We start from the raw sequence: 16813 nt of genomic DNA, 5'->3' as shown, positions 1-16813 counted from the left end.
GCCCTGGGTGGATCTCTGGGAGTCCAGTTATCGAGAATGAGGAGGGTTTATATGAGCGAGAATTGTTGAGACCAAGGTTGGATAAAGCACAGGGACAAATAGCCAAACGAATGGAAACACATGAACTATGAACCAATGACTGAGGGGTCACCAACTGGATCAGGCCCTCTGAATGGGTGAGACAGTTAATTGGCTTGATCTGTTTGGGAGGCATCCAGGCAGTGGGACCGGGTCCTTTGCTCATTGCATGAGTTGGCAGTTTGAAACCTGGGGCCTATGCAGGATCACTTGGCTCGGCCTGGGAGGAGGGGACTGGACCTACCTGGACTGAGTCTACCAGGTTGATCTCAGTCTGCGGGGGAGGCTTTGCCCTGGAGGAGGTGGGAATGGGGGGTGGGCTGGGGGGAAGGTGAGGGGGGCGGGAGGGGGGGAGAACAAGGGAATCCGTGGCTGATATGTAGAACTGAATTGTATTGCAAAATAAAAATAAAAAAATTAAAAAAGAAATTAATTTTATAATGAAATAAAATGTGAATTTTTATACAATAAATTGAATAATTACTGCAAAAAAAAAGAGACTGCCATTGTATACATCCTCATCCTCCACCAAAGCACGCACAAAATTTCCCAAAGGAAAAGGCATAAGAGAACTCCCATAACAGAGTGAGAATCATTAAAAATGAAGGTAAAAGGTTGCTGGGGAATTGTGATCTGCAATGTCACAATGCTGGAACTGTGTCAAGCAGCCATGGTAGCCATGCAACCCATACCAGATAGGGATGGGAGCCCGTGTCCATTTCCCCCTCTCAGTGCTGGGACCCTGTCTAGCTTGAACCTGTGCAGGTCATAAGAATGCTGTCACAGTCTCTGTGACTTCATAGGTGCATCGATCCTGTTGTGTCTGGAAAAGACAGTTTTCTTGTAGTCATCCACCCCTACTGGCTCTTACAATCTTTCTGCCTCCCCTTCCGCATAGTTCTCTGATCCCTGAGGAGAGGAGTTTGGTGGAGACATCCCATTAAGGTCTCTTACGCTGTACACATTGTCCAGCTGTGGGAATTCTGGATTAGTTTTCATCTACTACAAGAAGAAGCTTCTCTGATAATGGATGAATGAGGTATGGGCATATACGTATATATGATGGGTATGAGCAGATCTATGGGTATAATGGAATATAATTAGAAGTCATTTTATTGATATTCCTTTATCAGAACAACAGTATTTGGTTTTCCTCTAAGCCCATGGTGAAACCTCCAGGGCCAGGAATGGGCTATATCTAATTGAGTTGTTGGCCCAAGGGGCCCCATGGAAATCCTCAAGCATCTTAGGGTATTGCCAAGGTTATTGGTTGCATTCCACAAACTGATGGTAAGGCCTTATTGCTGAAGATAATACCTACATATATCATTGAACACAGAGAAGTCAAGCTAGTACTAACTAGAGCCTTCACCCCCTAGTGACTAGTATTCATGGTACTGGAAAGTACTCTGCTAGCTACCTGTGATCTACAATGGTGACCTGCCTACATGGTATGCTGGTGCAATTGGTCTAGGAGTAACCAACCGCTCTCTGATTGAGTGTAAGGCCCACCCCACTAGCTGTAACTCATCCCTGACCCTGCTCAGTGGCCAAGAACTTATAAGATGCTTTATAAAGATATTCAATATCAGTTCAAGAAACTTTACTGCCATTTGTTGTTGTTTGTCTTTGCTCCTTTGGGGGGCCTGCCACTCAGCTCCAAAATAAATCACACACAGAGGCTTATTCGTAATTATAAATGCCCAGCCTTAGCTTGGCTTGTTCTTGACAGCTTTCCTGTCTACCTTTTGCCTTTGGGCTTTTACCTTTCTCTATTTGTGTATACCTCTTATTATTTCTTATTCCATGGCTTGCTGCATAGCTGGGTGGCTGGACCCTGATGTCCTCCTCCTTCTCTGGCTCCTTGCTCTCTCTCCTCTCCCAGATTTCTCCTTCTATTTATTCTCTCTCTGCCTGTCAGCACCACCTATCCTTTCTCCTGCCTCACTATTGGCTGTTCAGCTCTTTATAAGACCATCAGTTGTTTTAGACAGGCAAAGTAAACAGTTTCACAGAGTTAAACAAATGCAACATAAACTAAAGTAACACAACTTAAAATAATATTCTCTACAACAGCTATTTCTAGCTTTTGTGTGTGAAACAGCATTGAATTCTTCAAATATTTCACCTGTGGGCATTGAAAGAATGTTATTATTCTCCTCAGCAAAGGATACTGATTTCTATTTTTGAATACCAAATCAGAGTTGCATTCCCAGGACAAAAACTCCTGAGCCATGCTCTAGTAGGTCTTTCTCTATGTTCTTGGAGTCTACTTGTTAATATTGTCTATTTTTACTGAGCTTTGTTTTTATCGTTGTTTTTGTATTGTTTTGTTTTCTCCTTCGGTTTACTTTCTGTTTGCTTTGCTCTTGTTTTCTGAGATCCCTCAGCTTGGAAAGTGTGCTACTATCTGCAGAAGTTGCATATTTTGTAATGTAAGCATTTGAAAGTGTAGTTTTCTTCTGTGCTCTTGTTTCTGTCCATTTCCCTTGTGCTTTCATCTTTGACTGTAACTGAAAATTTTGTCAAACCATAGATTGTAGCATGTGCACTTGAAAGCATGTGGCTATTCTAGTTATAAGTAGTGCTTTATATATGTCACTTAAGTAAGTGGTTCATAGTGTTATTCTGATCTTCTATTTATTGAGCTTTCTTTTGTCTAGGGATAAGAAATTGAGAGCTGAAATTTTCTCCTATATGTTGATTTGTCCATTTATCCTTTATACTTGTTAAGTATTTTAAGTTTCTTATAATTGTTAAATTTACATTGATGCTGTATGTTACCTAACATCCATTTAACAAGTAAGAAAATTGAGACTTATTTTAGAATTTTAAAGTCTGAGACTTAAAAAAGCAAGTTCCACAGCAAGTAAGGACAGATCCCATATTCCAACCCAGACAAAGAGACACTGGATCCTCAGCTAGGGAAGGGCACTATGAAATAATTCTCACCTGCTTCTTGGGCTTTGGTGCATTTGCAATGTCTGCTCATGGATCAAATCTACTAAGAGAATCTTCATAGGCTATCTGACCACTGAACAACTTTCTGGCACCCAGACAAGGATAGGAATAATGCCCTCCTGGAGACTCAGAATTGTCTACTCTGGATATTAGACATTTGTAAATTGTCGCGTCCGCCTCGACCAGCAAGGAAGACGCAACACCAGGCTCTTCTCCAAGCAGTTTATTCAGGAACCTTGAACAATCTTCTGACCCCGGGGAAAGCCATCTTCTCACTCTGACTCCCGGGAAAGCCAGCCCACGCCCTTTATAGCCACTGGGCAACCAACCCCGTAGTGCTACGTGGACAATGCCGATAGGGTCAGACATACGCAAGCAAGCCAGATTAGATCCAGGTGCACGGAAGCAAGCCAGATCCTAGCCTTAGCCAAATAAGGAGTTGTTTATCCCAGAGAACACCTGCCATCGGGAAGGCAGAAGCCGGACGCCGGTGCCATCTTTGAGGCGCGGCCGTGCACGGCTCTCTACAGTAAATCTGTGTCCATATTGGGAACCCCATCTCAACAGCTGATCCACAACACTGACAGACAGGGCGGTCTCTGACATAAGCTTTTATAATGAGGTAAAGGAACTGTGTACACCATTGCGGTCACATCTTAAGGATGCTGCGTGGACCTGAACTAGCTGTAGAATGCCAAGGATGTCTCAATTCATGGGACTGATAGCAAAGGTCTGTGTTCCATATGAGCACACATCTTAGGGCTGGTATCTTTCAGCACAGATCTTTTTTTCCAGCTTACAATGTTCTGGGTCACATTTTTTACTGATTCATCTGCAGCCACTCAGCTGGCACAGCCATGTCACCATCTGAAGATTGTTAAGTCCTCATAAAAAAAATCTAACGACATACAAGCTTTGGTCTGGTTCGATCTGGAATATGAGTGTCACAACTCTGAACTACATAGGGACTGGAGACTCACGGAATCTATAAGTTCTGTGCTATTCCATGCTCTACCAGTCAGACTTTACATTGTGCTATTCACATTCACCTTCCTCTAAGCTCACCACCCCCAACTCTGTCTGCAGGGATGTGGGGGCATCTTTCTTTTATAGCGGAAAAACAGAAGTCCAGGGAGAAAGAGGGACTCACCCAGACTGACCTTTATTGGAACTTGAAGCAGGAATTCCTGGTCCAGTGAATTTACAGGACAATGCATCACTCTGCATTCGATATGGCCCATGTTCCACCTGCCCCACACACCTAGTCCCACACACAAGGTGGACTGAGAATTGCTTTTGCTGGATTTTTTTTTTTTAGAGAGAGAGATCTTATACCTGATTCTGGGGCTTCTAATTACCACAAACTGCATGATGTGAAGCAACAGAAATCCATTATTTCACCATTCTGAAAGCTACAATTTTGAAACTAAAACATGAGCAATATTGGTTTCTTCTGGAGGTCCTAGGGGGAATTGGTGCCAGGCATCTGTTTGATGGTGGGGGCAGTCATTGGTATAGAGGCATCACTTGCAGCCTAGCCTCTGTCGTCTTCTTTGTGTTATTGAATTTTGGGGCCCAAGGATAACACAGGATGACCTCAGAAATCCTAACCTAATAATATCTAAGACACTTTTCCAAACAAAAGCACATCTGTAAGTTCAGACTTTGAGACATGGGCACATCTTTGGGGGAGGGAGGGGCACTACTCACCACACCATGGACCTCCCGTGAATTTCTTTATTTGGATTTGGACTTGTTACATGCTATAATTAAGTAAAATGGTGGAGTTAATCACGAATTTAGGAAAAATTTGAGTTGCTGTCCTAATGCTGGAATCCAGCCAGGAGCCGGTGATATGAAAACAGATGAGCTACAGCGCTGCCCTCCAAACTGGAATCTAATAGCTGGCTCATAAGCAACTGATCAAAGGCACCAGTGCAGCAGCAGGCTTTATGTTGTCCTGATGTTGGTCACTCACATGTTTAGCATAGATGAGTAATTGCAACATCAACAAAAAGTCCTCAAATCCCACAGTTAAAGGAAATGCCATCATTTCCTTTGCCTTTGGTATGAACTCAGCATATGAAAGATGACAGTCCAGGAAGCGGACAGGAGTTAAGGAGTGCCAACCCTGACTCTTTGAAATGATTCCATGTGGTATGTAGCGGAGTTTTGGCTGCTTCCAACTCCCTTTGATTCCTGTGGCCAGACACTGGTAAGTGAATGTGAAACTCAAAACAAGCCTTCCACTGTAGCAAGCAATCGGCAACCCAAGGCTTCCCGAAAGGCTACAAAGGATCAAAGATGGGAAATGTGCTGCCTTCAGCAAACACTCACTGTTCCCACTCCAGAAATACCCGCAAGTTCCCTCAGAGCGCCACCTTCTAACCTCAAGAAGCCACTACATTTTGCCTCCTTTTTCTGCCAATGTGAATTTAGTGGATAATTCACTAAAACAAGACCTTTACACTGCCCAGATTCACAAAAATCGAAGTCACCAAATGAACTGTGCAAAAAAGGAGGGGTTTTCAAATGCCTCAAATCCCCTCCCTCATCCCAGACTTCATTTTTTTTCTCCAGGTGCTGCACCTGTGCGTTTTTCCTCCTATTTTTCTGAATCTTCAGCAGCCATTTTATAAACAGATTCTGTCCAATGCAGGCTCAGTGCTATATCCTCTGAAAGCCAAGGGGTGAACAAAGAAGGAGAAGAAAGCAGTTCATTAAACAAGTTCCTGGACTCCCAGTCCCCAATTTTGCAAGAAACACCAGAAAAGACTTACTACATGTGTTTGCGGAAGAGTGGAGCTTGAAAGCAAGGCTTAAGAGAAATGGGGTTCTACTGCTCTGCTCCTGGCACAGGGGAATAGATTAGGTCAAGGCCAAGGCCTTGTTGTTTGGGGATTCCCAGTAGGAAAAGGAAGAAACAGGAAAGAGAGGGGGAGGGAAATGAAGTGAGGAAGTGAGAACCCGATCGCTTGGTGTCTGGCCTGATTCAATTGCAGCAGAAGTCAAGGCCATAGGTTGCAGAGAGTGGAATAAGGGTGGAGGTACCAAAGGGTGAGGCCAGTTTACAGCCTTGGTTCAGATTCTGACTTAAACTTGTATGCCAGGCTGCAGGAAGATGCCCTCTTGTTTGCTTCCCCTACTGCTGTCAGGATGGAAATTCCTCCAGTTCTCTTCCTCATTTAATTGGTCGGCTGCATTTGATCTCTAGGTCACAGATTCTGCCAACTCAGGATACCCTTCCGTAAGAATCCCTCCTTCCATGGGATTTTCATTCTGGTATTGTCTCAGAGGGGAAGCTACCATTGTGGTGTTCATTTCTAAAGCAATGCTTGCTGTCTCTCAAGTAAGTTTCTTGAGTCTTTCTTAGTCTCAATCATTCTTCTTTGGCCTTCTTTCATACCTCAGAAGGCTTCCAAGGTACCCCCTGTAGAGTCATTACGTAGGACTGTTTTTCTTCAAGGTCAGGAAAACATGAGCTACTTACCCAGGTCAGAAATACTGTCTCCCTGTAAGGCATGTACCAGATATCTCCATTGCCCCTGAAACTATAGCAGTGTTCCCTGTGTGGATGACATGGAGCTTCGACATTTACTTAACAAAGTTTGTCAACACATTCTCAAGCATTGTGCATTCTCAGGATTCTCTGTATATTTTCCTTGGATTTAGTCATTTCACCTGCGGTAGACCTGACCTGAATAGGGATTTTACATTCAATCTCTTCAACTTTAGAAGAACGAGTGAGCAAGCATCAGGGCAAAAGGATCGTCTCTATCGCCATTCCTTCATGATACCAAGAACCATCCAGCAAAATACTAGAACAGGATTGTCATTACTTCCTTACCTAGTGCACACCGGAGGCCAAACTAGCACAGGCAGAATAAAATTATTTGAAGGCAATCTATAAAATATAACATTGGTGGAACAGTAGAAAATGGTAGAAGTTGGCGGCGTGAATATTATGGGTAGAATTGGATCATCAAAACTTAGTGTACTCAGGCCAGGACGTGGTGGTGCACTCCTTTAATCCCACCACTGGGGAGACAGAGGCGGGTGGATCTCTGGGTTCAAGGCCAGCCTGGTCTACAAAGTGAGTTCCAGGACAGCCAGGGCTACACAGAGAAATTCTGTCTCAGAACAACAACAAAAATTAGCATGCTCATGTGTGCCAGCCTGGTATCATTTGCTTTACCCAATACCAGAATTTTCATATCAGCGAGTCTGACTCAAAATGTAAGTCTTGAGCATCCAGAGGAGTGTTTTTCTTAGTTAACCTTTAGATGTAACCACCATGAAGTCACAGTCACTCAAGACTCACCCAGCAAAGGGTTGGAATAAGATGACCGCGACCGCAACTTCGATTCATATATAAAGAGGGTAAGAATGAAGAAAACAGCTAAGAACTGAGGCCAGCTGAAAATAAGGCCAAGAAGGGGAGTTCTGATGGTAAGCCTGGCTTCCCTGTTTTTGCGGCCTTTTCTCCCTGAGCTTTCTTAGATCTTATTGCTACAGTGCTTCTAGTACACAGCTCTTCAGTTGCTGTGTGGATGACCATTGTTTAACCTCCATGATTAAGACCCCTTCATTTTAGTCATTTCCTTCCTTTGGAGAATTTATAGCAATACATCTAGATAAGCTATAAAGTTCGGCTCTTTTGATGGTTACGTTTAAGCAGTAAACTCGACTAGATTAAGGAATATCTTAAGCACTGGCAATGTGTGGGAGGATCTAGGAGTGTGGTTCCAAAGGATGCTGGTGTGTGGGTCAGGAGACAGAGTGAGACGATCTTCCAGTGTGGGTGGATAGAACAAAGGCGGCATTTGTTTTCTCTCTCTTTCCTGGAGCTGTGTGACACTCTTTGTCATCAGACTATAAGAACTGTCAATCAAGCAGGTGGTCTCTAGTTGTCATCGTGGCAGCTATGGCTGCTTTAAACCCCTCATGGCTACTCAAATGTCTCCCATTTAATATCAGACATTCTCAATTTTATGACAGGCATAGGAAGCACCATAGATACCATGGCTAGTGTTGCGAGCTTGGGGTTCGCTTTGGGTGGCTTTGTTTCAGTTGTGAGCACCCAGACACCTTGCAACAACTCTGGAGAATTCAGTTCCACACACATTATGGCTTCAGAACACTCCCATATTACCATAAGTATAACTATTCCACATGACTGTACTTACTGCTTCTTTAAGATTTCTACAAATCTCAATATGGTGAGGGAGGAATTCCTCCTCTGCTTGTGATTGGTCACCAGGGCAGTGGGCCCAGTGTGCCTGCAGACCAGCATGATAAAGTAGAAAGTGGATGGCCAGCAAGAGAGAGGCTATGTGTATGTGTGACTGTCTGCATGATCAACCTTGTTCTCCCTTCCCCAGGGTCATTCCTATAGACCTCCCGCCTGTACATTACCCTCCTGTGCTGCTGCAGTATTATGTCTCAATAATGTCACACCCGAATGGCTCTACTGCCTACTGTGTTCCATATTGTTACTGGAGCAGAGTGAGCTGGTGGCATAAAGAATAGACAGCCCCTGGGCTAAAAGTCATCCAAGTACAACCAACAATAGCTAGAAGATGGCTGAAGAAGAGAGACTGTGAGAACCTCAAATTAAGGCCAAGAAGGGAAAATACAGAGGAGAGTTTAGGATTCCCAAAGTAAGTCACTAAAAGCTGAGATGGCAGAAATGCTACAAGCCCTAAGAGAATACTAGAAAGCCATCAAAATGACTAGTTCTGTCATCCAAGGACATATAATGCTGAGTTGAGGGTCCTGACACTCTAAACTCAGAGCTGTTACACAAAGTGATAGTTTCTAGGAGACCAGCACTTAAAACCCAAGCTAGAATGCTCAGGGCAGAGGGCACCAGCATCTGAAGTTCTCAGATCCTGGCAGGAAAGGAGCTACATCTTGCCTATTTGTGGTTGACATCCAAATAGAGCTAAAGAACTCACATTCCACTGCAACACACCTATCTAGAGTCCCTGTAGTTTGGAACAATTTTAGGAGTTATTAGAATTTTGTGACAAGAACGTGGCCATTTGAGTCAAGGAGAGCTGGATTCAAGTACAATTCTAAGTGTGTGACCATGTACAAAGTTGTTAAATTTGATTATATGCTTACCAAATGGGAACAACAAATCTAATCACTTTCCCATCTTAGAGTAATTGGAAGAGTATTCACTGACACTTTTCATATAGCTCCTGGGCTGTGGGTCGATTCTTATCTTTAATGATGTTTTGGTACTTTTCACTGGTATGGGCTGAGTGAACTTTACACTTCCTGATCCCTCATTTTGCTCTCCCATTCAGACTTCCAACTCTCTGTGTTGTAGTTCCAGCCTTTCCTTCACAGACCTCCTTTTGGGGCCTCTGCCATTCCTGTAGTGCCTCACTCTCCATCTTGAAAGAGGGCAAATCGTTCCTATGTTCACAAGCCCTACCTCTTAGCTCTTGGAGTCAGCAAAAAGTTTTAACAGCAAAAGGTAACACACACACACACACACACACACACACACACACACACACACACAGCCCCCAAAGCATTATTCACCAGGCAGCCAAAGGTGAGGAAGAGGGAGGGTCAAGCTGGAGGAAATGGTTTGAGAGTATTAATGGAAACAAAGCCTGGTGTCCTGAGGTATGAGGAAAGGTAACTGGAGCAGTATGTGCTGAAACTATCAAATTCCAGTGTTCTTTATACGACACCTTAAAGCACCTTAACTGCACTCTGAGGCTACACTCTGGGCCCACGGATTTCAAAATGGCCACCCATTGGACTCTTATAGAACCCAGATGAAGGCTGAGTGATTTCAACTGGTTTTAAGTCTGATGAAGTTCTTGAAAAACTTAGGTCATCTCAATATCTACCACAGAACTAATGAGAATATATTGTTATCCAGGGGACCTCTGAAATTGATAAGAAAGCAGGTAAGTGAAAACAATTTAGGCTTACTTAGACTCTGCACTGGCTTCAGTACAGGTGGATATTGCTTCACAGACTTTAAAATAACCAGGCTAAATATCTCCTCAAATAATGAGTTAGAAGTGTTTTAAAATTGTAGTGTGTGCCTAAGAGCATGGACTGCTCTTCTAGAGAACTTGGGTTTGGTTCCCAGCACCCACTTGGCATCTCACAACTGTCTGTCACTCTAGTTCCAGGGGATCTGATACCCTCTTCTGACCTCTGCTTGCACCAGGCATACACATGTGGTTCACATTCATGCATACATGTAGGCAAAACACTCATACAAGTAAACACAAATAAATAAATCTTTTCAAAATTCTTAAAAAAAAAAACAAGGAAGAGGAGGGGAAGGGAGAGGGGAGGAAGCTGAAGAAGGAGGGGAAGGAATAAACAAACAACTGTGGTACAACATGAATTGTCTGTGTTCTGCAACCAATTCACCTCTTGACCTCTAAGCCTGAATGTGATGTTTTAAGAGGCTGGGATGATTAGATAATGAGAGATGGTACCTGATGAATAGAATTAATTAGTTGTCTTTAAAAACCAAGGGATGCTGGAGAGATGGATCAGCCATTAAAGGCTTGGTTCATAACCAAAAAGACAAAAAGAGGATAGATGGCTTTTGAAAGGGATCACAAAAAAGATGCCATCTTTTAAGGACAACCTCACACCAAACACTTAACAATCTATGGTCCCCTTTATTTGGATGGCTCAATTTCCAGGACTGTGAACAATACATTGTTGTTGCTTTAAAATGACATAGTCTGATGTGCTTTGTTTTATCTGCCTGGGAAGGCTAAGCCAATCTTTGTGATAAGGATTTGGACCCAAGGCAAGAACTAGATGGCACTCGAGGTTTGAAGGAGACAGGGAGGGAAGAGTAAGGCAGTGATGGACAAGATGGGTGTTTGGTAATTACCAAAGGCAGACTAGTTCTCTTCATAACTCTGTCACACTTTCATACATACCACCACTACCACTACCACTACCACCACACTGTACCCTATATATGCATTTACCTGCCACTGAAATTTTCCCAATTGCTTTCTCTGGTCTAATTGTCATGGACCTCTCCCTTGTTCTGAAAGAACCTCCTTGGGGAACAACAGTTCAGATAACTAAGACCTCAGTTTCTTTCTTGGGCTTAAATAAGTAGTTAATGAGAAGGTGATTAATCTACCCATTATTAACATAGCTTCATATTTTTAGAGTTTCTGCTTTGAAATATTTAGATTAATAAGGCTATCTTACATAGATAAAAAATTCAGTTTTCAGTTAAATAAGCAGTGATATTTAAAACATGAGCAAAGTTGAAGTTTCAGCTTTGATACCACCCACATCACATTGACTACAATTAATACACCAACTTTTTCTAAAGAACGGTCTATTTCCCCACAGCCAGACATTATTCAGAGAGAGTGTCCTTGGAATATACATCTCTAAATGGAATGTCTCCATCAAATCCCTCCTGTCAGAGCTCAAGAACCCCATAAAAGAAGAGGTGGAAAGTGAGGTAAGAGCCAGAGGGGATAGAGAACACCAGGAGAACCAGGCCCTCTGGGTCAATGAAGCAAGCCTCATAGGAGCTCACAGAGACTGAAGCAGCAAACACAGAGCCTGCAGGTCTGCACCAGGTCCTCTGTGTATATATCATAGCTTTCAGCTTTGTATTTTTATGGGACTCCTGAGTGTGTGGACAAGTGGATCTCTGATTCTTGTGCTGCTCTTGGGGCTCTTTTCCTTCTGTAGTGGGTAGCCATTCCAGCTTTGATCTGGAAGTTGCAACCCCCACTGAGGCTTTGGTAACTGTCACGCCTACAAGGGGGGGCCAAGAGAGGATCCTAAAGACCGGAGATCCGGATGGGCCAGCTCTCTTAGTTCCTGGACCCAGGACGCTGGAGGTAGACGGAGCAGAGTTCTCCAGAGAACACCGCCAGACTGCTCTACACCTTTCCCAGACCCTGCAACCTATCCCTTCACTTGTAAGTTACAACACAAAATAAACCTCCCTTTTAACTATGTGGAGTGGCCTTAATAATTTCACCGATATCCTTCTGTTGGGTTGCCTTGTCCAGCCTCGATGTGATGTTTTTTGTTTCATCTTATTATAGTTTATTTTGTTACGTTTGGTTGCTATCTCTTAGAAGCCTGTTGTCTTCTAATGAGAGACAGAAATAGGGTGGATCCAGATGGGAAGTGAGATGGGGAGGAACTGGGAGGAGTAGAGGCAGGGGAAACTGTAATAAGGATATGTTATATGAGAAAAGAATCTATTTTCAATAAAAGAAAAAAAGAAGAAGGCTCTGTTCCAACCACATCCACTTCTCAGTTCTCTTGAAATTGAGCAAGGAATGAGTACGTGGTTCCTTCACCCGCTTCGCTCTCAGCCAGATTGGAGTTGGATAGCTAAGCTGAAGCTACAGAATTCTCTTCTAACTCTCCTCATCTGGCTAATCTGCTATGCCCTTCTTCCTCATCACTGTTGGAACTTCACAGAGTGTAGGAGAAAACTCAATAGTGTATGTGGGGATAACTTGGAAGACCTCACTGTCAGCTCAGAGGCAGATTTGGTAAGAAGTAGCAACAGTCTTGGGGGGCTCTTCTGACGATGAGTCTTCCCATCCCCTCCCCAGATTCCCCACCCTCCTTCCTATGGAGCTAACAGCAGACTCAGCCTTGTTCTTTGGGCACCTTCCTGCTCTCTTGACCCCCCTCTCCAGCCACAACACTGTCCTAAATATTTTCATGTACCAGGCCATATTTGCATTACCTCACCTAAGGACTCCCCTCAAGGAACCTTCTTCCGTTACCCCTGAAAACTTTGTTTTGTGGCTCTTAATCTTAGCATTGGTCTGCCTTCTAGTACACTTAGTTGCTAGCACAAAAGTGGCTAGCAGGATGCAAATAATCATGTTTCCTGATCTACAGGATTCATGTTGTTATTTTCTTTGTGAAAGTCCATTGAGCTGAATATTTAGGATTTCTGTTCGGTCTTACTTCAGTAAGATTTTAAATACTCCCAGCTTTACTCTCATCTATTTCCTGAAAGCTATTTTTTTTCATCTGCCCCCAAAACTAGGAGCAAAAACCATGGCTAGTGCCTAAAATATTATCATAGGACATTTGATTTCAATATTCATGAATCTTTTTGTAGAAATGGAAAAGTACAGTAATAAGGTAATGAAATATATGAAATTTCCAGGCTCAAATTCTGCTCATTTGTCAGCTGTCCTAAATGGCTGATTAAATGTTGACAAGTCATTGACTCCTTAGGCTCAGCTCATGTAACTATAGAATGGACTTTCTTGCACTGACCCTCTTAATATCACAAGGACTCTTTCTGGGAACGTGTAATGAGCAAGGTGACTATGAAATGGATTTACAAGGAGCTTCCTGCTTCCACCCATGTGGTTTGGTGTGTGGTTTGGGCTACAGGAAGCCTGGGGTCAGATCTTTGTGTCTCTCTTGGTGCAGTGGGAATAGAAAATCTTTTTGTATTATGACAAATTATTATTTTTAATTTCCTCTTCTTTTTCAGCCTGGACCCCTACACAGTTTCAGAGAGGCTTCCTCATCTTCTCTCTGCTCATCAGGCACCAGGTTGGATTCATGAGGTCACTTCTCCACCCTGCTCAGGGCCACACAAGGGACTAGTTACTCACTGTGCACCCTGCAGTGCACGGAGTCAAAGCCAGCAGGAAGCAGCTGCAGTGGACCTGTGGGTAGGTCATGAGAAAGGAGGAACGGGAATTGGTCTGCTTGAGACAGCAAAGGTCTCTCAAAGAAAAAAGCCTGATCTGAGCCCATTACAGCACAAGCTGCAAAAGACCACTCCCCTTGAATGCACTCTTTTGAACGTGTTGCTCGGAAATTGACCAGTCAATCAAGGAACAATGATAAGTGGACTTCCTGTCCTAGATGGGTGTGGGGCTCCCACCACAGCCCAAAAGCCAATGCAAAGGTTGAAGCTTCTCTATGATATGAATGTTTAGGGAACCAACTTGGGCCAGATCAACTCTAATTTGAATCTTAAGTTATGCAACTTTATGGCTGGGTGACCTTGGTCCATTTGAATGTCACCTTTTTATCTAAAAATGTGTGAGTAGATTTCTAATGAGATTAATGAGAAAAGACACAGAAAGCATTTATCATCGTGGTTGACACATAGTAAGTACACATGTATGTAATTGACACACAGTAAATAATGCTCCTTACCACCGCTGTTATATTAAATTTACAGGAGACCGCTATGGTTTGAATGCCCCATCCAAAGATCATGCACAAATCTTATTTGCATTACAAAGTATTAAGAGATGGGACAGGTTGGGATCTTTAAGACATCATTAGGCTGTAAGGGTTCTGCTCTCATTCATGAATTAATAAGTTACCTTGAGACTGAATCTCAAGACTGGTACAAAAGCCAGTTTGTCCCCATTTCTTGTAGATGTGCTCACCTGTTTCTATGATGTCCTGTGACACCTCACCACTCTACAGAGTCTCCAAAAGCAAGAAACTCTCTCAACACTGACCAACTCAACCTTAAGGCAAAATCTTTATTCTACTGCATAGTATTTAGGTACAGCAACAGAAAACTAAGGCAGATTATCATTGATTTGGACTGAACTCCTGAATTCAGCCCTAAATGGATTAACTCAAAATCAGCATCTGAGATGCTGATCACAGGCTGAAGCCTGAGCTATGTGTTTATAAGATTTGTGGGCAGTTAGAAGAGAGGCCATTGCCAACTCCCTAAACAAGCCAGCAGGAAGAAGTTCCCTTTGCTCTAACCCTGACAAGGAAAGTTACCTAAGACAAATTGATGTTAACCGATCTGCTGCTGTTTAATATCGTTATTCAGGCTCCCTCAAAAAACCCAACTGTTCTGCCAGATCATTAGAGAGCCTTTGTATTTTATGGATATGAGGCTGCCCAATCATGAATCATTAACAGAATCTCATTTTGTTATTATACTGAATTTTTAAATTAAAAAACTATTTTTTCAAGTTCTGGTGTGCATTGTTTGACTCTATTAGTTAAAAAGATGATCCGCTCTTGGTCTGAGATCTGAGCTGCCCACTACTAAGAAGTCAATAGTCTGGAGTTGAGAGTTGGACAGATGGGGGTGCTCCTGTCTTACTAGCCCTCCATCTCTGGCTGTGTCATGGGCACAAAGGGACTGTGAAGGAAAGGAGAGGATAGCAGAGGTGAGGTGAAGGGGGGGAGGGAAGATAACTTCATGTAGTCACTGGGCATTTGCCATTAAAAAATGTCCTGTTGAATTATTCCTTGAAACCCATGTAGCCACAGAATTAACTATGGACGAACTATGTTCACTCCTACATGAGGAACAACCATATGCAGGTATGTGAATGATAAACATACTTGATCAACATTCATCTTTTTAGTTGTATAGGCAAGACCAGATCAAGACATGCTCATTTATGGCCAACCACCTTGTGCAAAAATGTAAACAATGCTAAGTGTTAGGGTCAGCTGCCCCTGGAAATACAAGACATGTAAATAAATAATGTTCTCCAATGTTTGCAATGATACCATATTACAAACAACTCTAGAAGACGTTATTATCATCCTTGTTTTGATGTCTCATCCTGCACTGTTAGAACAGTGCCTCTGTTTCTGGGAAGCCAGTGGCTGCCTGGCCCCTTGCTATGCTATGCTCTATAGCACAGGGCTGAAGCGATGGTCTGCTGGTAATACTAACGCTGCTTCCTTTCTGTACTTTTTTCTTCTCACCTATGGAATGGGATGAAATGCCTCACTCTATGAAGTGAAGGAAGGCACCAGGGAGCATGCACATAGCTAAAAGATTCTCTTCACCAGACGGAACCCCAAGGAAGGGACTGAGAGCGATGTATCTCCCCTGATCCTCCCTAAAGTCTAGCTGAAGCTTTGGTTCTAATTGTATGGAAGGAATTATGTAAGGATGGGGATGTGAATGTCAGGGGAAGTGAGTGGAATGAAGCACCGCCTGAACTCCAGGTACTCAATTATCTCTGTTCTAGGCAAGACACTCTCTTGTTTTATTTCTTTGTATTCTATGTATGTCTTTGTCATCTCTGGATCCCACTTGTGACAGCTCATGGGGACTCACTAATAGGCTGGGTGTCTCTGCATAGTAATACATTTAAAATGCTCTGGTGCTGCATTGTTTCTTTCTCTCTCTCTCTCTCTCTCTCTCTCTCTCTCTCTCTCTCTCTCTCTCTCTCTCTCTCTCTCTCTCTCCGTGTGTGTGTGTAACACCCTCAGAGCTGATTGCCTGTTATTTTAACCCACTTTCCAGTTGTATGAACTCAGCCCATTTACTCAGCATTGTGAATCTTCAGTTCTCTCATTTCTAAAATAACATTCATAGAGGTATCTCCTTCAAGTATTGAGAATATTAAAATACTTAAAACATAAACATCTAGTAGGTGTTAGCTAACCTAAGTACCAACATCATGACTACTATTCCCTTGTGAGGGTCGCAGTGACCAACCTTGTACCTGTCCCTTTATTGACCATGTCTGAGCTCCTCTGAGTTGTAGACCACAGAGAGAAGTAGCGAGTTCACAGGGTGTAGGCTCTCATAATTTCACTGTGTACTGCCAAGTTTCTCTCCAGAATGACTACACAGTCTAAGTTCACATCATCGGTTCTGGAGGTTTCCGGGAAATGTTTTCTCAGCCACTGAGAGCACAGATTTTAATGAGTTTCTCCTCAAGCTCCACTGACATCATCTGTCTGGGAGACTTTTGTCCAAGTTGGGTGGAGAAACAGCTCTCTGACATGCTGCCAACGTAGCAGC

General features: G+C 43.1%; 1 long non-coding RNA gene across 1 annotated transcript in view; it reads left to right on the top strand.

Moving 5' to 3' along the window:
• Window positions 1–14935, top strand: part of LOC128111505 (uncharacterized) — an 80620-nt gene extending 65685 nt beyond the window's left edge. Inside the window, exons 2-3 of the long non-coding RNA XR_008218667.1 lie at window positions 11407–11521; window positions 13547–14935. This is a non-coding gene — a long non-coding RNA (uncharacterized LOC128111505). The remainder of the gene's footprint in view (window positions 1–11406; window positions 11522–13546) is intronic.
• The last annotated feature ends 1878 nt before the right edge of the window (window positions 14936–16813 follow it).

Source organism: Peromyscus californicus, unplaced genomic scaffold, assembly GCF_007827085.1.
Source record: "Peromyscus californicus insignis strain IS unplaced genomic scaffold, ASM782708v3 Scaffold_16__1_contigs__length_79575227, whole genome shotgun sequence".
Lineage (NCBI taxonomy): Eukaryota > Metazoa > Chordata > Mammalia > Rodentia > Cricetidae > Peromyscus > Peromyscus californicus.
This window is presented reverse-complemented; position numbering and strand designations above follow the sequence as displayed.